Consider the following 14,236-nt stretch of genomic DNA (forward strand, 5'->3'; position numbering starts at 1 on the left):
CCCTAAAATTGGTCGTAGTATCACAGCATTGGGTGAAGAATCACAGCTGAAATTTTTTATTGTGAGCTCCAGTGGGTTTTCTTAGTGTATAGGCTGTGATCAGCCGATCTGGCCTACTGCTGCTACTATTAGGTTTACTGCTCTGTGTGGATTTGCACGACTGAATTCAACTAGATGTAAGCAGATGTTTCATGAATGGTCTTGGCTGATTTCCATCTTATACACTGACAATATTTTGTTTATACTAGATGGTATAAAGTAGCTATGAAGGTTAATTTCAGTGAATGCCACTCAGCTAAATTCATTTTTATCTCTGCTATCCTTTATGTAACCCAGCTCCACCCAGCACACTGTCCATCACACTTCAGCAAACTAACAAACTAACTAGTAAGAATTCTGAATTTAATCTCAGAATTCTTTTTTTTTTCCCCCAGTGGCCCTATCATATCTCAGAATCCAGTATTCTGAGAATAAAGTCGGAATCCTGAGAAAAATGTCAGAATTCTGACTTTTTTCACAGAATTCTGAGATTTTAGTCAGAATTCTGACATTTTTCTCAGGATTCTGGGATTAAAGTCAGCATTCTGACTCAGAATTCTGAGATTAAAGTTATAATTCTAACTCAGAATTCCGAGATTAAAGTTAGAATTCAGACTCAGTATTCTCAGATTAAAGTTAGAATTCTGAAGAAAAAAAAAAGTCAGAATTCTGTCTCAGAATTCTGAGATTAAAGTTAGATTTCTCACTCAGACTTCTGACTCAGAATTCTGAGATTAAGGTCAGAATTCCGACTCAGAATTCTAAAAAAAAAAAAAAAGTCAGAATCCAGAGTCAGAATTCTGAGACTAAAGTCAGAATTCTCACTCAGAATTCTGAGATTAAAGTTAGATTTCTCACTCAGACTTCTGACTCAGAATTCTGAGATTAAGGCCAGAATTCTGACTCAGAATTCTAAAAAAAAAAAGAAGTCAGAATCCAGAGTCAGAATTCTGAGATTAAAGTCAGAATTCTCACATTTTTCTCAGAATTCTGAGATTATAGTAAGAATTCTGACATTTTTCTCAGAATCCTGAGTTAGATTTCTCACTCAGAATTCTGAAATTACACTCAGACTTCTGACTCAGAATTCTGAGATTAAAGTTAGAATTCTCACTCAGGATTCTGATATTAAGGCCAGAATTCTGACTCAGAATTCAAAAAAAAAAAAAAGAAGTCAGAATCCAGAGTCAGAATCCTGAGATTAAAGTCAGCATTCTCACGTTTTTCTCAGAATTCCGAGATTAAAGTTATAATTCTAACTCAGAATTCCGAGATTAAAGTTAGAATTCTGAGATTATAGCCAGAATTCTGAGAAAAAAGTCAGAATTCTGACTCAGAATTCTGAGATTAAAATTAGAATTCAGACTCAGTATTCTCAGATTAAAGTTAGAATTCTGAAGAAAAAAAAAGTCAGAATTCTGACTCAGAATTCTGAGATTAAAATTAGAATTCTCACTCAGAATTCTGAGATTAAAATAAGCATTCTGACATTTTCTCAGAATTCCGACTCAGAATTCTGAGATTAAAGTTAGAATTCTGATTCAGAATTCTGAGAAAAAAGTCAGAATTCTGAGAAAAAGAATTCTGAAAAAAAAATTAGAAATCTGACTCAGAATTCTGAGAAAATGTCAGAATGCTTATTTTAATCTCAGAATTTTGACTTTTCTCTCCCCTCCCGTAGAGTTAGCACACTGTAGTTTGTTTTACAGGATGTCTCTCAATTTAGAATAACATAAATTCACATCAAATACATATCCAAAATCTGATTTAACAATTGAGAACTTGCATATATTTCCAGTTTATTAAATACCACTGAGCAGTCCTTACCTTTAACTAGGTATTCCTGTCCTGACCTGTCTTTCTTTCTCCATCTCTGAGTGAAGTTAGCTGGACATTAGCTAGCTAACAGACAAGTTGCACACATAGCCATGGAAGTGATTGAATTCAATGACTTGACTTCAATGGGTGAGTGAATATTTTCAGCAATATAGTATGTCACAGTTCATCAAAACTTCACCAAAATGCTCCACCCACAAGTTGGCGCTAGCTCTACGCAGTCACTGGGCTGCATCTCCATCCTGCCTGTAGAACTTTGTATTTGGCCACACACATAGCAACTCAAGAACAGATGAGAAACAAAGTCATCTACCAGTCTGGAAATGGTTAAAAAACCATTTCCCAGGCTTTGGGACTCCAGTGAATCACAGTGAGAGCCATTATTCACTAATAGAGACAATTTGGAACAGTGGTGAACCTTCCCAAGAGTGGCCAGCTTGCCAAAATCACTCCAGAAGTACACTCACAAGTCATCCAGGAGGCCACAAAAGAAACCAGAAAAACATCAGAAGAACTGCAGGCCTCACTTATTTCAGTTAAAGTCAGAGTTCATGATTCAACAATAAGAAAGCAACTGGGCAAAAATGGCATCCATTGGAGACTTGGCAAAAACCACTACTGACCAAAAAAACACACAGAGTCTTTTAGGTAAATATTCTGTGGACTACAAGACTAAAGTTGGACTTTTTGGAAAGTTTAAGTTCTGTTACATTTTACATAAAACTAACACAGCATTTCATAGAAAGAGCATCAAAGCAACAATCAAACATGTTGGTGATAGTGTGATGGTCAGAGGCTGCTTTGCCACTTCAGGACCTGGACAATTTGCCGTAATTGATGAATGTTCTGTTTTCTACCAGAAAATCCTAAAAGAGGATTTCCACCAGTTTGTGTCCTAAAGCTCAAGCTCACTTGGTTTATGCAGTGGGACAATGATCCGAAACATACAGGCAAGTCCATCTCTGAATGGCTCACAAAACAAACGGTAGGTTTCAGAGTGAAAAAAGTCTGAACTGAGTCCAATTGACATGTTTTGGCATGAAGTTAAACAAGCCATTTATGCTTGAAAACTGCAATGCAATTTGCAAATTCTGTAAAGAAGAGTGGGGCAAAATTCTTCTACAACAATTTGAAAGACTCGCCAGACTTGCCAGTTATCATAAATGTTTGCAGTTCTGGGTTAGGGCAGTTAGGGTTAGTCCTCATGATATAAATGAGAAGAAAGTTCATCATGCAATGTCACAGATTTCTCTCTGGACTAACTGACAATACCACTTCTATCTTGAGGTGTCAACCAGTCAAGCCAGAATGTACACTTCTTATTGTCAATAAGTAAGGCTGGAGTTATTCGACTGTTTAATGAATTCATGCATACCAGTGACATCGCGTCACCCCCATCAACGAACGCCTCAGTGGCTTCAGCCTCTACAGATGGCAAGAACATCCCTGTCGTACAACTATGGCAGTGTAAGAAAATGCGTGAACATCTGACATAACTGGAGTAGAGCAATGACAGATAAACAACAATAAACCTCTTGTTCTACATTAGTGCTAAAAATATAAGGTCACTGGGGTCAGAGTCCGGAGAAGAGACCTAGTGTCACCTGAATGGAAAAGTACACAATAATGATGGTCCTCACCTAAGAGGTCTGTCTGCTAACTTATAGATTAAATGCTGTATTGCTATTGTCTGAGTGACATTTTCTTTGAATTTCCCTGGATTATCTTGTATTTTCAGCTTTTGAGTCTACACAAGACATCGCTAAAACATTAGAAACTAGATAAGCAGCAACCAGCACCCACAATGAATACAGATTTATGAAAATCATCCCTCATTTTATTGATCGTCTTACCTAGCTGTGTCAAGGATGCATGTAATTAAAGCTCTTATATATGCAGTCTGTGAAGTTTGTTTACACATGGAATTTGCAAAGAGGGTTACCGAAGATGATCCTACTGTATTTTGTCATAACCATGTGCCGTCACATGGTGGCAATGCAGCATAATCAATGATGCATGGCCGGCATTGGTACCATTGCCGTCTCTGTTTCTGCAGATAAGAATGTTTCATGACAAAGCTGTTGTCCCTTTCCTTTACGCTGGATGTCACTATTGGATCAGCTGTTTGTGCAAAACTGTTATGCTGACCTTCACATCCCCTCCCCCAATCTGCCTGCCAGGTCTGCACCATCATGTGTGCCGAGGCAGAAGCATGCATGTGTGAATGAGGCTGTCTGCTGCTCCAACTCCTCCCCGTCTCCCTCCTTCACCATCCTTTGCGCTGCATTTTCCTGCAGGAGACTCGTCACTGTGGCTGAGGCTGTCACAGCCATAACAGCTTCAGCATCAGCATCATTTCCTCATCTGTCTCAGCAGCATCCACTCCATCCTGGAGAGCATTCATTTTTCACAAGCATACTCGCACTGCCACGCAGCGCACACCCCCTTTTACCTCTCTTTCCTCTAGATTTTTAACTCACATCCTAGGTTCGTTTACCCTGTCGCATCTCCCTCTTCCCTTCTGCTCAACTCAACAGTCTCCCTCATCACCATCTACTCTTCCATAGCACCGCTCAGCAAAAAGCAGGCAAGCTGTCTCTTCTTCCTACAAAAGCGTCTCTTAGCTGGACAGCTGGTCTTCCACTGTCCCTCTGGAGGATGATCCTGTGGATGAAGACAGAGGAGATGGCCCTTGGTGAGCTGCTAGTGAGACTGAGGACCGTCACCCAAAGCATAGGTGGGTGGCAACGACACAATCGGAAGCAGCTCTTGTCTTTGGTCATTGTATTTTTTGCTTGCTGAGGATGTTGCATGTTGATCTTAAACATAGACATAGGTGAAAATACTATTACTAAAATGCAGGCACAGTAAGAGACATATTATTCCTTTGCCTTGATGGAATCAAGTCCAAATGGACATCAAAACAAAAGCAGTTTACAAAGCCAATGCAGGATCACAATGTCGAAGCGTGTTGTACAGGAAACCACACAAGCTTGAATGTGCTGCTGTTCATGATCATTCTGCCTCAAGACATGCAGGTGCTTAGCCGGAATACGATTTTATCCTCTGAAATAAAATGTGGTTCATGCTGACATTAAAGAGATATTAAAGTATTTACAATGCGGATAAACAGAAAAACTATTGCATGAAAAGCTGTCTCGTTTTTTTACAGAAACGCAGGCTGTACACAGGGTGGTTTGTGTTGTGATACACTACCTCACTAACCCCAATTGTAGTACTCCACCCTAGACAACTATAGTGTGTGGAATATGTCTGATAAGCAAAAGTGTTTTTAAAAAATGAGACACAATGACCTTCCTCTGTAACCGTGGAATGATTATTTAACATAACCTTTTCATTTCCGAATATTCGCACGGTTTCTTTTACTGATTTTGCTGTTAGGTCTGCCTTCCTGAGCTCCCCTCATGGTGTTTTTGTGGTTAGACGTCTTTTTTTCTACTCTGCTTTTGCAGCTTCTTGATTTATCGCCACCAAATCAAGGACAGACGTTTCTCCTGTGCTAAACTAATGCCACTGATGTGATTTGTGATCTTTGCTTCTGGTCCCTTTTGATCCATTTATAGAGATCTCTCCTAATCCACTCACCGCCAGCACACAACCACTCTAATAAGCATGAACGCACACATGAACAGCCTGCACAGCCTGCACAGACAACCTGCCAAACACTTGGGTGTGTTAATATTTTATTTAATGTTTGTAAAACCTTACTTAGAAAAGCCTACCCTAAAGAGTTATAGCTTTCAGACCCTCATTTCATTTTGCACCTGTACATGTCAAGCTAAAGTGAATGAGAGGAAATAATGTTTTACTAAGTGCATTTACTGGTTTCCCCTTTGCATGGTTTCATTTTTAAGATGGTGAAAGCATGGCAGTAGTGAGTGGGTGGACTTGACTAAGGAGGGGGGACTTGGCTATGCCCAGGCTAGAGGAATGAAAATGCAAAGACTCTAAAGGCAAATCAAGAATTGCATCACTCTACTTAGCTAAAATCAAAATGAAAATAAGGTCATATTGTTCCTGGGGTTTTTTAAGTCTGCAATACTATCCTAAAACTGTACATTAATCCAGTCCCTGGTAGCTGTTTATAAAGAAGTGTGACAGGAATTCGCTGTGGCAGGAGAATGAGAGCAGTAATCGGCTCAGAGAGGAGAGTAACGCTGATCACAGAAGACAGCAGAGAGGAAGGGAGAGTGAGGAAAAGGGAGATTCGGGGAATTGAGTCAGCTAAGGATGCATAGGATTTAGCATCATCTAACTTGAAGAACTGTTTTTTTTCTTCTTGTTTTTCTCTGATCCATTCTCTGATGGATGTTGCATTGTACACTGTAGAAAGCTGAAGTATTAATGCTTTTTTTTTTTGTCCCTTGGGGAATACTGCACTCCTGTCTGTTTCAACTTCTGGTTGCTGGCTGTCTTTGCAGCGCCATTAGCATGAGTGCAACACAACGTGATATAAACCAAAAACATCTATTTGGATCATAACCTGTAGCTGAGTGCATTTTCCTTTTTTGGTAAAGATGATGGGTGATCCAGTTCATCCGTCAATGTAGTAAGCTGTGGGTGGACAAGAGTCGTTTTTTACAGCTTATTCAAGGGAGAGAGAAAATAAAATATTGGGTAAATGGTAGCTTTTCCTAAATGCAATTAAATAAAGCTAACGGATTTTGATCAGATTGTTGCGAATTACACTTATACAGGTAATAAACCAAAATATTAGACACATTAAAACTTTGACCTGATGATGGTGCTAGAATACAGGTTAAAGGATCACCACGGTAATCATTCTAAGGGACGTGTGCGTGGGTCTTTGTGTAGGTGTGTGAGCCTTTATGGCAGTTTATCAAATAGATGTTCACTCACAAAATCACAATTAAAGACACCTGTTGTTTTCGTACAGGAAGTCATGGGATCACTAGCGTCATGTGTAAACCATGAAATTTCATGGCAGTCCTTTTAACAATTGTGGAGGTTTTCTAGTACAATAACACTGATGAACCAATCCACAGCACCATGCTCAGTAATTTAATTGGCAGAACCATTAGTCAGTTAACTGAAAGGAAAACAGTAGGTTAACTATGAATATAATACTTAGAGCCATAATCACTGGAAGCCTCTTTCTGACTTTCTAACTGGGCATTTGACCTACTTCCAGCTGATTTAAAAGGACACATCTAGTTCACTGAGTCACAGGTGTCGGCTTTTCCAGCAGGAATGTGTTATTCTGCAGCTGGTGAAGCTTAGGGGGGCTGTTTCTTTATTTTTTATTTATCGTGCAGCACACGCATGCAAGCCAAGTGGAAAAGGCTTATTATATACTGCGTGGGGGAGTTTATGGCTTGGAAGGAGCTGACTCTCATGAACCTTTGCTTGAAAGCAGCCCATCTATCCCATGAGTATGGTTACATTTTGATAATGGTCATTTGTAACTGAGCAGATTTTTCACTGTTTCATTGCTGGAACATTAACTCAACAAGGAGGTGTATAAATCAAATACTATATTGTGTCAGGTTCCTTTTTAAGCTAAAGGTCAATGGTTCATTCTGCCCTAAGTGGGCTATGCTGTTCATCCTTAAAGGCAGAGCAGGTGTATAACCAGATGGATCCAGCAGGCAACTATCAGCTTCCAGCTAGCCAGCCATGCTCAGAGAGATATAGTACCTAGGGATAGCAAGAGTGGTAGTAAAAGCATTCTAAATTTGTCTTTTGCTAGTTACAATTACTGTTTCATGTAAAACAAAATCTAATGTATCACTATATATATCCACCACTTTGGGACTGAAACATTTACTAAATGAGACCATTTTGAACAAAAGTTTCAGTCTGGACCCCTGTAGTGTAGAGAAGATTTCAATCTGCAGTGGTTTATATTTAGCAGTGTGGCTGTGTCCTGTGACCTTCCTCTAATGTACATGAAACCCCAGAGGCAGGGACGGAAGCAGTAAGACCTTGACAAAGAATAGAGCATCAGTATAACTTTGATTAAATAGAGAAGAAATCATGAAAGGTGGACCTGAGGTGAAGATGGTGATTTGCTGCAACTGCAGTCAGACTTAAAAAGTAGGCCCTGTATAGGATTTGTCATTTGTGTAGAAGGGTATCAGCTAAGCCATCAGCTGATCAGCTTGGACTGCAGCTGAGCTTGACTTTGAGAAAATACAATGCTCGATTTGAGGTCCCCAGACGATGAATCCTAATGGCTTTGGTGATCCCCGGTCAAAGTGTGTGGAGCACAGAAGAAAGCACCATTATTAATAAGTGTGCATTTGTGGTTTTTAGTTAAATGCCCTGACAACTTTTGGAGTTTTTTTTTCATGACTGTAGACTCTTTACTTATTTGCGCTCTTTGCAGGTTTTACCACATTGGGTTATTGCTTTGGTCTGTATGAAGGAGAGGAAATTTAAGTTGTCAGTTCATCAGTTCATGCCCTGAAGCTCAAGCACACTTGGTTATCTTTGTCTGATAATAAAATGTATTTAATCTAAAATATGTTAACTGTGAGAAATATAAAAAAAAAAAAACAGGAAGAGAGAGAGAACCCTCGGTAACCCTCATACTTACATACAGCACTGTATGTAAGTATGTGCCCAAACACCAAAAGGGTAATAGAAAGTTAAGTATAGGAGGTGGAATATATCATAAATGGGGGATCAGACATGATTAACAAGAAGACAGGGATGGAGGGATGAGGTGGAGATTAGGGCTGAATGTCTGTGATGGCCAAACCCGTGGCCACACTCTAAAGTCAGTAACTCTTGTATTTTCATTTCTTCACTTGAACATAGTAACACACTTTAGTTCCCAATAACTTTATTGTTTGGTTTGGATACATCTGTTCTATTTGTAAGCGCGCACATTTAGTTTACTTATGTATTCATATCACTTCATTACTTTGATTTTTGACTAACCTTTTTCTTTTTATTTCTTACCTGCCATCATCCCTGGGAGTTCCTGGACAAAAGCTGGTAACCAGGGTTTGAAACCACTAAATGCAAAAAGGGATAATTGGACCATCCACCACTTCCTACTGAAGGGGAGAATGTGTGTTTTCTTTCATTTAAAAACAAAGTATTTATATTTAAGTAAATATTTGAGTTTAGGGTTTAATGGTTTTGATTTTCTTCTTTAGTGTTTAGTTTATTAACAAACTAGATTGTACTGCATTGTGTTGTGATTTATGATTGTGTTTGTTTGTTACCCCCTCATGTGTCACAATGGTCTGATCAGCCATCATATATATAATAATAACCTGTATAACCTGTATAACCTGGAAGTCCCGAGGTCAAAATGGGAGATGCCCCCAAGGGTGGTGGAGAATGACCGAGCTAAGATCCTGTGGGACTTCCAGATACAGACGGACAAAATGGTGGTGGCTAACCAACCGGACATAGTGGTGGTAGACAAACAGAAGAAGACGGCCGTAGTGATCGATGTAGCGGTTCCGAATGACAGCAATATCAGGAAGAAGGAACACGAGAAGCTGGAGAAATACCAAGGGCTCAGAGAAGAGCTCGAGAGGATGTGGAGGGTGAAGGTAACGGTGGTCCCCGTGGTAATCGGAGCACTAGGTGCGGTGACTCCCAAGCTAGGCGAGTAGCTCCAGCAGATCCCGGGAACAACATCGGAGATCTCTGTCCAGAAGAGCGCAGTCCTGGGAACAGCTAAGATACTGTGCAGGACCCTCAAGCTCCCAGGCCTCTGGTAGAGGACCCGAGCTTGAAGGATAAAACCACCCGCAGGGGCGTGCTGGGTGTTTTTTATATATATATATATATAGATAGATAGATAGAGGGATAGATAGAGGGATAGATATACGTATAGATATACGTATAGATGTAGATATAGGTATAGATATACGTAGATAGATAGATATATATATAGATGTAGATATACGTATAGATATACGTATAGATGTAGATATAGGTATAGATAGATAGTATGTCATTTGTGTTTAGGTCAGTTATGTTTGTTTGGGCAGTCATTTGGTTTGTTGTTTGCAGTCGTTGCCTGAGTTCAGTTTTGTTTCTTTGACCTCTTTTATGAGCTCAACATTTATTACTTTTGTAAATATAATTTTGGGGGGTTAAATAAATGAAAACCATATTTTTCTAATAATTCCTGGGACGACTCCTGTTTTTCAACTCGGTCCATCACAATGTCACTGAGTAGCAAGCTGAAGTTGTGTGTCCCATCCGCTGTAGGTGCCTCATTGGTATGTGAGAGAGTGTATCTCCCCTCTCATCTCTATTCTAAGCCTATAAAGTGCAAGCTGCCTTTTTGCTTGCCAGCCAAACACTCACACAAAACCCACAAATAAACCCAAGCCTGCCAATAAGCAACCTCCTCTCCACTGTGTTTGCTCCTCCTCGGTTTCAGGCAACATAGTAACAAGAAACTTTTTAACTGTTGCCATAAAGTTTATGGGGTTTTTTCTTGGGTTTTTTTTTGCTGGGTTTTTTGTTTTTTAAGTCTTATAGGTGATTGGCTTTAGCGCAGTAGTTTTTTGCACTGTGAATTTAATGCATGGAGGAATCCCGTGAGATAGAGGGAAAGAAAGGGTAGATTAGTTCAGGAGTAGAGGAGTATAATTAGCCTAAACAGCAGAAGGGGATTTATGCTCTGCCGGCTGCCCTCTGCTTCTGCTGCCTTCCACCCTCCTCCCCTCTTGTCCTTCCTTGGAAAGCATTGCTTCTCTCAGTTGTCAATAGTTCCACTGACGATGTGTGTGTGTAAAAGGGGTCTGTGTGCGAATGTGTGTGAAGGGACCTGGGCTTGTTCTCACCTCTAGTGTGAGTTTATGCAGAGTTTATGCAGACAGTGACTCAGCTGTTTGTGATTCTGCAAGCTTTGCACTGTGCGCTTGCCTTGAGTCCTCAATGTGGCTCTGCAGAGGACAGTAGGCTTATCTTATATGTAGCCACTGCAAACATCTCCGCACAGGAACACGTGTGAGAGCATCTCTTTGTGATCCTGAGTAACCTGGCACATTAAAAGAAGGATCCTTCCCATGTCAGCATTTGGGAATTATGCTTTGGAGTCTGTCAAAGCTTTAAAAAGTGCAGCGAGGGGTCTCTCTCTCTGGATGACAAAGTTTGTTTTAGAGGGGTGAGACCAGCAGCCAGCTCTAATGTCTCTCCATGAGTTTCTTCGGGAGGGCGGTGAGGCATCGTTCCGGATCATGAACCGCCTCAGTCATCTTATGCAGAACTTGGAATTCTCTGGACTGGGCTCGGCTTTCCCTTTCAGCCCTGCCAGCCGCAAGAACTCCTGGAGAGCCTGGGATGGTAGGACTGAGAAAAAAGAGTGTATTCTGTGTGAGAGTGAGTGTGCATATGTGCACGTATACTCGCAACTTTTTGTGCCTGTGTGTGTATTTGCGCATAATATATTTTTCATTGAAGTTCTGGCTAGAGTATGTAGGGCATCGCGCCCAGAGACTCACATACAGTGTTTCCTGTGGGCTTCCCTTGCCCCCACCCCCTCTGCTGGGCTGTTTCTGTGTCTTGATGTGTATAACATTTTGTGTGTGAGTGCATGACTGCGCAGCTTAATCAGCTGCTTCAGTATCCAACATGCACATCTCGGCAGCTGCACTGACATTTTTCCATAGAAGCAGTGAAAAATTCTTCAGCAGATGCAGAAACTGCAGCACAGAGCAGCAGAAGAGCTGGTGCAAAGGAATGCTGATTAAAGCTGCTGAGCTAACAGTTTGGTGTCGTCTCAGCCAGATTGTTGCCACTTTTACTAACACACAGCAAGAAAAGAAATGGTGAAGAAAACCAAGAAGAGTGTTTCTCAGTGGGATAGTGGGATGCCAATGGTCCCGCTTAAGCCATGTGAGTCAGGGGTCTTTTTTCAGCGTTTTTCTTTATCAGGGAGATATAGAAAGCAGCTGTTTTCAGCTATTCTCCTGCTGACTGTCTATATAAATATTTTAAAACCTTTTGTATTCTTCATATTCTCGTTTCTCATGTTTCTCTTTGTGATTTTGTTAGATATTCATGCAGTGCCTGCTGTAGGTTTTACTTCTACATATACAATTTGTGCATATACTTTATGCACAATGTGCATGATCTGAACACACAGTATGTGCATTTTTGTCTGTACCTGAAGCTATGAGATTTCGGAGGAAGGTTTTCATTTCCTGTCCTCCCAGCTCTGTTTAAGTCATTAGCCATGAGGAGAATTTGAGAGAGGGATTTCTGTTTTTTAGATGTTATGTTTTGTAGACTGAGACTATTAACTCTGACACCATGGAAAATTCTCAGGAGAAAAGATTAGCAAATATTTTGGTGTAGTAGTTTTGTGTGATTTCTTGCATTTGCAAGTAACTCATAGTCTTCCAGTTCTTCGCTCTTCTTGTTGATCAAAGTGATTTTTGCACAGTTGTCGCAGCCTTTATAATAACATTTGTAGACAGTGAAACTGTATACAGAAGTATGCTAATCGGCCACTTTATAAGAACTGCTCATTGATGCAAATATTTAATCTATGTGCCTACATGTGCAGAGTTGGCAGCATTTAGACATGTAGACTTGGTTAAGATGACCTGCTAAAATTCAAACTGAGCATTAGAATACATACACCAGTTAGTTTACATCAGAATGAAATTTCAATGCATTTACTCGCCATCACATTGCACAATCTCAATAATAAATTAATCTAAAGGTATAAAATATAAAAATATAATCTAGGATATGTGCACATAATAATATAAGAGAAATGAGTCCATATACATTATTATTGGTAAAACTTTACAGAATATTAACAATGGAGCAGAAAACCAGAGTAAATCATTATTCCAGGCATTAAATTGCCCTGTTCTAAATATACAGATGTGAAACGTTTAAAGAAATTTGCCTTGTGCAAAAAAATAAGGAAGAAAGTAGCCAAAAAGGCTGGTCCAAGTGTTTCAGAAACTACTGATTTACTGGGATTCTTCCATAAAATCATCTCTAGGGAATGATCCAAAAGAAAGGAAATATGCAGAGAGCAGCAGTTCTCTGTGTGAAAATGCTGTGTTGATCTCAGAAGAGCATCTCTGAACATGTCAAACCTTAATGCAGATGGACTACAACAGAAGACCATGCTAGGGGCTATTCCTCTCAGATAAGAACAGGAAGCCGAGGTTACAGTCTGCATGGGCTCACAAAAAGTTGAGCCTTTTTCGAGCAGAAAGGAGGGCAGAGAGAGCAAGGAAGGACATGCAAAGGGCCACAGTTTGGACTCAAACCCCGCCTGCTGCATTTTAGCCAAAAGCCATGTGGCTTCCACCACTGAGCTAAGCTGGCACTCTGACTTTCAGTTTATGATGCAACATTTGATTGGTTGATTCAGAAGTTTGTGTAAATAACATAAAAGCATAACTCCATCCTGCACTGTACCATTCAGGGGGTTTGTTGGGTTATATTGGTATTGAAGATGTTTTCATGGCCCACTTTGCACCTTAGTACTGACAGAGCATTGTTTAAATATCACAGTCTGAGTATTGTTGTTAACCATGTGTCAGTATCCGGTTGTTCAGTGATGACACGACGAATCCTACTTCCGGGTCTAAAGTAGTCTGCGTTTAATATGGCTTTTGTGTTGTTAACATGTTTAATGTTATGTATTTTCTTCTATTTGATCTCAAAAAGCTCCTAAAACAGTCAGTGATCCCTGTTGACCTCCCTCGGCTTTTATTACCACTAATCATTTATTTAAAGCTCAGTTTTTAAAACCTTAGGATGTAACTACAGCCCAGCCCATGCAGCAGTATATGAATGACTAACCTCGTATTGTGGATGGATTATCTCAGTTGTTCTCCTGGCTGAAGTTTGGTCCTTTTACAGCATCCTGCCATGCGATTACATTTGTTCCTGACCACCGAGAACTTTTATCGAGTGGAAAAAAAGTTAGCTTGTTTATATTATGCTAACATAGCTGTGTCGCTAGCAGTCACGTAGCACATCATTATATACCAGCTAGCCAAACTTCAGTAACCCTACAAACGTCACTGCTGTTTAGTTTTCTGTCTTCATTTATGCTGGAAGTGATAGCAGAGCTGTACGTTTTAATTTGTTTCCAAAACCCCGCAGTCAGGACATGCTATATTGTATTTAGATAGAAGCTAGCGAGCTAACTCCCTGCTAACTTCTAACTCCGTTAAATGTCATAAATTCCGTTTTCATGGATGCCTGGATGTTAAACTCAATTGTTACACCTGGTAGAGCAGAACGCTGATCATTTTATTAAAGATGAAAGACTTTAGACAGTTTTTCAACTCTCAGTAATGCCACAGTGATCGTTTGATATATGGACCTGCAGCGGAGTTTAGACCCAGACACGGCTAGTGACGTCAGA

This window comes from Simochromis diagramma, unplaced genomic scaffold, assembly GCF_900408965.1.
Source record: "Simochromis diagramma unplaced genomic scaffold, fSimDia1.1 OVJJ01000501.1, whole genome shotgun sequence".
NCBI lineage: Eukaryota > Metazoa > Chordata > Actinopteri > Cichliformes > Cichlidae > Simochromis > Simochromis diagramma.